The sequence below is a fragment of the Salvelinus alpinus genome, chromosome 2 (genome assembly GCF_045679555.1).
Source record: "Salvelinus alpinus chromosome 2, SLU_Salpinus.1, whole genome shotgun sequence".
In the NCBI taxonomy this organism is placed as follows: Eukaryota; Metazoa; Chordata; class Actinopteri; order Salmoniformes; family Salmonidae; genus Salvelinus; species Salvelinus alpinus.
In genome coordinates, this window is record NC_092087.1 from 101590466 (window position 1) to 101600177 (window position 9712).

The following is a 9712-nucleotide window of genomic DNA, read 5'->3' on the forward strand; positions in this document are numbered from 1 at the left end:
TGACCCACTGGAATCACAATGTAGCTAGCTGTTTACCACGTTGGTGACCCACTGGAATCACAATGTAGCTAGCTGTTTACCGCGTTGGTGACCCACTGGAATCACAATGTAGCTTGCTGTTTACCGCGTTGGTGACCCACTGGAATCACAATGTAGCTAGCTGTTTACCGCGTTGGTGACCCTCTGGAATCACAATGAAAGACTCCAAAATGTTTAGGTTTTCAATATATCCCAAACTGTTTCTGCATATTGGTTATTGATTTGGACATGTTAAAACTGTGTTTTGACATTGCACTATTCCCATTTAGCAAAACGTAATTGAAAATACGTTGAAAAGAAGACTATGCCCAACATCCAATATATGTTCCGTTGAAAGTGAAAGTTTATGTCTTTTCTGGTCGATTTTTTTCAATGACTTGAAAACAGCTTAATTTCAACGTACTTGCAGCCGATAATCAATTTTATTAACAATCTTACATCACTCCAGTATTTCTTGACAACATTCAAGTGCTAATTGTCTTTATTCCACTACTGAAGAAGCATGACTCAAATCACCTCATATATTCAAACATTCAGCCTGACAAAATATACATGTTTTATTATTCCATGCCTCACCATTAAGTGAAGTATTGCCAATACATATTAACAAAGGGGTGAATATTTGGTTTTGATATTTCATATTTACAATCATGTAACATTTACTAATCATAGTTATTCATGCAACCAACTTGACATTTTTGGGTACATTTATATTGACATTGTTACCCTGCTTTTATAATATCAGGGTTCATTCTCAGATGTGCCAACCCAAATGTACTAGAGCATGACATTGGGGACTTTATATGCAACAACATGCCTATTGAGTGAACCCTGAAAAGAGAGAGAAGCTCCACAGTGAGGAGAAGAAGCTAGAAGCTAGTGAGTTTTAGGAAGACGAGAGTTCTAGAAGCCAGTGAGTTTTAGGAAGACGAGAGTTCTAGAAGCTAGTGAGTTTTAGGAAGACGAGAGTTCTAGAAGCTAGTGAGTTTTAGGAAGACGAGAGTTCTAGAAGCTAGTGAGTTTTAGGAAGACGAGAGTTCTAGAAGCTAGTGAGTTTTAGGAAGACGAGAGTTCTAGAAGCTAGTGAGTTTTAGGAAGACGAGAGTTCTAGAAGCTAGTGAGTTTTAGGAAGACGAGAGTTCTAGAAGCTAGTGAGTTTTAGGAAGACGAGAGTTCTAGAAGCTAGTGAGTTTTAGGAAGACGAGAGTTCTAGAAGCTAGTGAGTTTTAGGAAGACGAGAGTTCTAGAAGCTAGTGAGTTTTAGGAAGACGAGAGTTCTAGAAGCTAGTGAGTTTTAGGAAGAAGAGAGTTCTAGAAGCTAGTGAGTTTTAGGAAGACGAGAGTTCTAGAAGCTAGTGAGTTTTAGGAAGACGAGAGTTCTAGAAGCTAGTGAGTTTTAGGAAGACGAGAGTTCTAGAAGCTAGTGAGTTTTAGGAAGACGAGAGTTCTAGAAGCTAGTGAGTTTTAGGAAGACGAGAGTTCTAGAAGATAGTGAGTTCTAGGATTCTATAGAAAGAAAAAGGAGAAAAAAATAATACGATCGTATATTATTATTTAGAAACGTGTTTTTTCTTGTTTTTAATTGTTTACAGCCAGTAGACACCTTGTTTATATTGTAGAAGGTGAAGCATTGTAGATGATTATGTGAAATGGAAGTTGTAGAGATACTCTGAATGATTGGCTATGAAAAGCTAACTGACATTTACTCCTGAGGTGCTGACCTGTTACACCCTCAACAACCACTGTAATTATTATTATTTGACCCTGCTGGTCATCTATGAACATTTGAACATCTTGGCCATGTTCTGTTATAATCTCCACTCGGCACAGCCAGAAGAGGACTGGCCACCTCTCATAGCCTGGTTCCTCTCTAGGTTTCTTCCTAGGTTCTGGTCTTTCTAGGGAGTTTTTCCTAGCCACCGTGCTTCTACACCTGCATTGCTTGCTGTTTGGGGTTTTAGGCTGGGTTTCTGTACAGCACTCTGTGACATCAGCTGATGTAAGAAGGGCTTTATAAATACATTTGATTGATTGTACAACTGAATGCATTCAACTGAAATGTGTCTTGGGTGCACTGATTGGTGTCACCTCGTTAGTCAGTATGTGTTACACCTGTGCTGGCTTGTCCATCTTGTTTAGTGGGAAGGTGTTTCACCTGAGCTGGTCCAGGTTCTATTTAAGAGTGTCTGGCCCAGTGCTCCAGTTGTCTTGATAGATGTGGAGAGTCAACACCTTTAGTTGCTCCTTTGGTTTGCTTCCTGTCTTTAAGTTTGGTGTGGGTTTTTCTTTTGTTTGCCTCTTCTTGGGCAGATTTAGTGGGTCTCATGGTGGGTGTCTTTTAGGTCCCAGTTGCTGTTACTTGTCAACTTTCAGTGGACACCCCCCATAGTGTCTTTCAGAGCCCCTCTTAAAAAAACAAGCATGTATTTTGGGTTGGATATTCCATCCAATTAGTGTTTTAATCAATGCTCATTAGTCTTTCAGTTCTTAGTCTTCTGATGGTGTACTAAATATTTATGTTTATTTTCTCCTGTGAAGCCATTGTGTTGCATCGATGTCTGAAATGTGCTGTGTAAATAAAGCTTGATTTGATTTCAACAAATTAACCCAATGACTGACCAATCAACAGACCCTCCATCTTAGTATGAAAAACAGCATCAATCCCACTTTTCCAGCCTGCTGAAGGCGTGGTAAACACCACCCCCGGCTCTACCAGGGGCTTGAGGTGGTCTCCCACAGCTCATGTCATGTTCTGTGGCTTTTCTGTTCCATTTCTTGACTGCCCCTGTAACACAGAAAGAAACACATTCAGTCATATTAAATAAAACACTCAAAGTAATGGATATGGAGCATCTATGGCCTCAGTTACACCTGGCACCTAAATGTGACTTCTGTCATCCGATCACTCCAAGCCTCATTAGGTTCAGATCTACCAGGATGGGCCTTTGACATAGTCTGGATGCAGTCAGGCCACTGAATATAAATAAGCAAAGTAAAAAGGTGTGAATGAGTGGGGAAAAGTACATTCTACACAAATGACCTTCATAATAGCAAAGAACAAATTTGTGTGTCTGAGGGGAAAATAACTTTCATACAGCCAAAAGGGGTGAGAAATTACACCCATATCAGTGGACAATTTGCACTAATGTAAATAAACATAGATGATGGAACATATTCCCTTTTGCTGACGTGATGAACCACTAAGGGGACATAAATATTTACCATCTAAACCATGTGTGACCTCTCACCTCTCTGGCTGTAGAAGTGTTCTTCCTAACCAGTCCCTCAACAGCTCTCTGACTGAGCTCCACCCTCACTGGGTCTTCAGAGGAGAGGAAGGCTGAGGAGGGATGGAAGGATGAATGGATCAGTCAGTCAATAAAGTGTAGAGCTGCTGTCTATGCTGTCTGACAAAATCACTATTTTAGTAGTTCATTAAAGTTAATAAGGCTTTATGACTGCTGAATACCAACTATCAATCACTTAGATCATGTATTTTCAGGTAGAGATACATCCTTGGGACTTCCCTAGCCTGTTGAAGGTCATTGTAGTTAATTACGTTTTATGCGCTAAACTATGTAGAATAGTCCTGTTGGAAACTACAACTCCCTACTACATCACACAGTTCAGGCTGGATCTGATTTATCTCTAGAGAAACTACAACTCCCTACTACATCACACAGTTCAGGCTGGATCTGATTTATCTCCAGACTAGCTCTAGACACACCCTCTGGACAGACAGGCGCCAAAGGCGCTTGGCCCAATTCAGGGAACCATTGATCTACTTCAGAGGAACTGTGTCTAGAGTGACTTCCTGTTGTTTTGACACCTCACTGTAAAACTAGAATAACTATCTGTTGCTACAGAACGAGACGACCAATCCCCAGTTAGTCTGTGTCTCGTTCTCCACACACGGACACACACCAAGATCACGTGTTTTCTATATGCACAAGATAGTTTGACTATATAAGGCTTCTGAACTCCTTGTGTCATCGAGCTCTCGGCCTTCCACCTCAGAGTGTAGGGCTGACCAGCTACATTATTGCAATTCTTATCAAATAAAGGTTGATTGTTTGAAGAAATGACAAAGTCTCTCCTGATTGGTTAGAATTTCCACCACAATGTGCAGTAACAACGTTAGCTTAGTTAACTAACTAACTAACGGTAACTAACTAACTAACGTTAACTAACTAACTAAGGACGGTGACCTGTCTAGACGAGATGTTACAACAAACTGAATCGTCAATGGAGGTCTTCCTCTTAATATAGCCTGCTTCAGCATGCAATACTATTAACTCACAAGGGGGCATAACGTTACATGTACAATACTATCCCATTTTGGAAACGTTACATGTACAATACTATCCCATTTTGGAAACGTTACATGGACAATACTATCCCATTTTGGAAACGTTACATGGACAATACTATCCCATTTTGGAAACGTTACATGTACAATACTATCCCATTTTGGAAACGTTACATGGACAATACTATCCCATTTTGGAAACGTTACATGGACAATACTATCCCATTTTGGAAACGTTACATGGACAATACTATCCCATTTTGGAAACGTTACATGTCTGCCCCCTTGTGGAGGGAAAATTAATATCTTAGATGGTAGCTGTAGATGGGATTCAAATGCATAATGATATTAATACAGTGTCTAGACTACCTCTTTTGTATAAATGCCCTTCAGAATCCAAACACAGTATTGCCACGCAGCAAAATGTTGCGTATAATCTTTCAAGTCAGCCTGATAAAATATTGAACAATTTGTGTACGAAGATATCTTGAAATGTGATATTAGGCCTGTATGGCAGTACTGTTACAGTATGGCATTACTGTATTGGCTAGTGCTTCTTCAATATGTTCTTCTATTTTACATTACATTGTATGTCGATGCCATTTATCTTTCAATATTTATTTAATATATATATTTAAATGCTTGTAAGACTATTCTTTGACACATTTTCTCTTCCTTTGAAATTCTTATAGGACAGAACATGGACACAATGCAATTGGAATCAAGAAGAAGGTACAGATATGTTGTAGGACATCTGCATTTGAAGTGTACATTTAACCTACATAGCAGTCAATACAAACTGACATCTATTAGCATACAAATGTGTGCAAATTATCTTTTCAGATCTTCTCATAAATGTATAAAGTCCATGGAATGGATATAGACAAAAATATAATTCAAGGACTATCAGAGGTAGAGAGGCGAGGCAGGGGTGAGGACATCATCCTGCTATTTTGACAGTCCCTGAAGGACAATACAGAAGAGGTATTTGCTCTTATTCCTTCCCTTTCTCTAATGTATTTTGTAATAAAATGATCAAGTGTAGTAAGATCATTGCTTTACTTTACTAGGACTGGAGACCACAGCAGTGATTCTGCTCTTGCCCTACTGCTTCAATGAGGACCCGAGAGGCCTTTATGTCCGTGACAAGGTATGCCTATGCACCAATCATCTGTTTCTTCATAAACATAGGTGTGCATGCTTATATAAAACTACAGCTGAACATTTGTTCTGTTCTTTGTTATTTGTATGTGTATTAATCTTTTCTTACTTTTGTTGACACAGATTTCACCGCTCTTCACTCCTTTACTGCACATCGGCGGAAATCCATTTCACCATGAGAGTGAAATCCCGCTGGCCTTTGATGGGGAGAACATCCACGCCCTCGAGGACGTCCCCATGGGACTTGGCGCTCTGCTACGGCTGTATTTTTTATTTTCCCTTACATTTCCCAAAAGTGTCAGAAAAACACTTATATTGTTAAGTTACTGTGTTCTGGGGATAAGAGAAGTTGGGGTGAAGTTACCAGGGCCGGTCAAAAAGATGGCAAACTTCCTAACATAACTAAGTGGAACGATATACACACTAAAGCTGAAAAATCTGTATTTAGCATCAAGTTTACAATATTGTTAGTTTACCTATGATTAATTTTTAATGTATGTTGTTTTTATTGTACATCATTATTTATATATTTTTAAATGTTATGAAAAGCACTATACAAAGTAAATGTATTATTTATTATGGTCTGACATGTCTGCAGAAATGTTGCAATTTTGTAATGTGTTTTGTTTGGTAAATATTAATTCACATTTGTGGTGCCACTAAATAAACTATTAATTATTTATATCAATATTGTTATTATTAAAATATGTTTTTATAATGCAGGGAGGGTGGACAGGGAGTTAAAAAATGAACCCCAAAAGGTTCTTTGATGAACCATGATATGGGGTTCTTCAAAGAACTTATAGGGGTTCCCACAAAAGGTTCTTCAAATAACTTATAGGGGGTCCCACACAGTTTCAATTTGAAGAACCCCTAAAGGATACTCCAGGAACCTTTACTTTTTAGAGTGTATATTGATAAAAGTTACCTTGTCCGAGAGACATTTACATAGTTATACACAGCCCCTTTAGGGATGACTATTTTGGGGCGAAATAGCGGCCACAACAGACAGACCTGATATCGCCCATATTTCGACGTCCTTGGACGTCACGTGCTGACTGGGTATGACCAAAGTTATTCTATTTAGCTACACTTTGATTCTACATTGTGACATTAATTCATTGATATCATGAAACAACTGCTTCATGTATTTTCTGATGTTTAGTCAGAGATCTTTTATCAGATTACCTATGGTCACAGCTATACGATTTCTCTCCTGTGTGTGTTCTCTGGTGCACTGTCAGATAGCTAGATCTAGTAAAACTCTTCCCACATAGACCACAGCTATAAGGTTTCTCTCCTGTGTGTATTCTCTGGTGCACTGTCAGCTCTACAGATTGACCAAAACTCTTCCCACATTGACCACAACTATAAGGTTTCTCTCCTGTGTGTATTCTCTGGTGTTTGGTCAGAGCTCCAGATTGACTAAAACTCTTCCCACATTGATTACAGCTATAAGGTTTCTCTCCTGTGTGTGTTCTCTGGTGTGCAATCAGATGTGTATGTTCTCTGGTGTATCTTCAGATGGCTAGATGTTGTAAAACTCCTCCCACATTGACCACAGCTAAAAGGTTTCTCTCCTGTGTGTGTTCTCTGGTGTGCAATCAGATGTGTATATCTAGTAAAACTCTGCCCACATTGGTCACAGCTCAAAGATTTCTCTCCTGTGTGTGTTCTCTGGTGTATCTTCAGATGGCTAGATGCTGTAAAACTCTTCCCACATTGACCACAGCTAAAAGATTTCTCTCCTGTGTGTGTTCTCTGATGTCGAGTCAGAACGCTAGATGTAGTAAAACTCTTCCCACATTGATCACAGCTAAAAGGTTTCTCTCCTGTGTGTGTTCTCTGGTGTATCTTCAGATGGCTAGATGCTGTAAAACTCTTCCCACAGTGACCACAGCTAAAAGATTTCTCTCCTGTGTGTATTCTCTGGTGATTGGTCAGAGCTCCAGATTGACTAAAACTCTTCCCACATAGATCACAGCTATAAGGTTTCTCTCCTGTGTGTATTCTCCAGTGCACTGTCAGATCGCTAGATGTAGTAAAATTCTTCCCACATTGATCACAGCTAAAAGGTTTCTCTCCTGTGTGTGTTCTCTGGTGTACAATCAGCTGGCTATATCTAGTAAAACTCTTCCCACATTGACCACAGCTATAAGATTTCTCTCCTGTGTGTGTTCTCTGATGTCGAGTCAGAACGCTAGATGTAGTAAAACTCTTCCCACATTGATCACAGCTAAAAGGTTTCTCTCCTGTGTGTGTTCTCTGGTGTACAATCAGCTGGCTATATCTAGTAAAACTCTTCCCACATTGACCACAGCTATAAGGTTTCTCTCCTGTGTGTGTTCTCTGGTGTATTTTAAGTTCTGATGAAGATTTGCAACCTTTCCCACAGTCAACTTATATTTTTTAGTCAAGTTTATAAATAGTTTTTTTATTAGAATAGAATAGGCGCTTCTCCAAGATGGCGCCGGCCAGAATGCATGCCATGTTTTTACTGATTACATAGTATAACCACGATTTGTGCTGCTAAATATGCACATTTTCGAACAAAAGCTATATGCATTGTGTAATATGATGTTACAGGACTGTCATCTGATGAAGTATATCAAGGTTAGTAAAATGATATATCTTTTGTTGGGTTGTTACGATCGCTAACATTTACTGCTGGTAAATGCGGTTGTGATTCTGGCTATTGTGGTACGCTCATATAATGCTATATTGTGTTTTCGCTGTAAAACACTTAAAGAATCTGACATATTGGCTGGATTCACAAGATGTTGGGCTTTCATTTGCTGTACGCTGTGTATTTTTCAGAAATGTTTTATGATGAGTAATTATGTATTTGACGTTGGTCTCTGTAATTATTCTGGCAGCTTCGGCACTATTTCAGATTGCAGCTGCAATGTAGAACTGTGATTTATACCTGAAAAATGCACATTTTTCTAAAAAAAACTATGCTATACCATAAATATGTTATCAGACTGTCATCTTATGAAGTTGTTTCTTGGTTAGTGGCTATATATATCTTTATTTAGTCGAATTAGTGATAGCTACTGATGGAGTAAAAAACTGGTGGAGTAAAAAAAGTGGTGTCTTTTGCTAACGTGGTTAGCTAATAGATTTACATATTGTGTCTTCCCTGTAAAACATTTTAAAAATCAGAAATGATGGCTGGATTCACAAGATCTGTATCTTTCATCTGGTGTCTTGGACTTGTGATTTAATGATATTTAGATGCTTGTATTTACTTGTGACGCTATGCTAGGCTATGCTAGTCAGCTTTTTTACTGTGGGGGGTGCTCCCGGATCCGGGATGGTGTGCAAGTAGAATTAAGAGTCAAGAAGTTGTGAATCTAGGGGGGCCCTTGCACACAGGGGAACTATATGAATGTAACAGTATAACATTACATTACATTTAAGTCATTTAGCAGACGCTCTTATCCACGTCCGTCCCCTCGCCCATACCCGGGCGCGAACCAGGGACCCTCTGCACACATCAACAACAGTCACCCATCGTTCCACAAAAGCCGCGGCCCTTGCAGAGCAAGGGGAACCACTACTTCAATGTCTCAGAGCAAGTGACGTCAACGACTGAAAGGCTGCTAGCGCGCACCACCGCTAACTAGCTAGCCATTTCACATCGGTTACATGTACACAAAATAACTAACAACCTGGACCCCCAGGTGTCTTTCAAAACATATATATACTAACGACCTAAACAGATAATTTTTACCCTTTTAAAAATAGTTATGGGGGGAGGTCCGGGGGATGTCTGTCTTTGAAAGGGTCATTGTAATCTTTAAGATGTCCCCTTTACTGATGACCTAAACAGATACATTTTACCCCCCATAAAAGACTGTCCGAGGGATGTCTCAGTCAACCCCCCCAAAATAAGCCCCAGAGGCCTCACACCATCCTCTTTGAAAGGGTCATTGTACTCTTTAACTATACTTCCTTTACTGACGACCTAAACAGATCACTTTTACCCTTTAAAAAATAGTTGTCAGCTATCCAGATTTAATGGTCAAGAGATTGTGAACCTAGAGGGGCCCTTGCACACATGTTGTGTTTAGGTAAACGTTTTCTGTTTATGAAGGAATAAATGATTGAGAGGATATAGACCACAAAAAAAAGATCCTTGTATTCTTAACGATGTGCCCTTTACTAATGACTTAAACAGATAATTTTACTCCATGAATA

The 9712-nt window shown here is 39.3% G+C and overlaps 1 protein-coding gene and 1 pseudogene across 3 annotated transcripts in view; one reads left to right on the top strand and one right to left on the bottom strand.

Annotated features, from left to right (window-relative positions):
• Positions 1–9712, top strand: part of LOC139546522 (zinc finger protein ZFP2-like) — a 415728-nt gene that overhangs the window by 113208 nt on the left and 292808 nt on the right. The window lies entirely within an intron of this gene.
• On the bottom strand, positions 6626–9362 carry LOC139551987 (zinc finger protein 271-like; annotated as a pseudogene).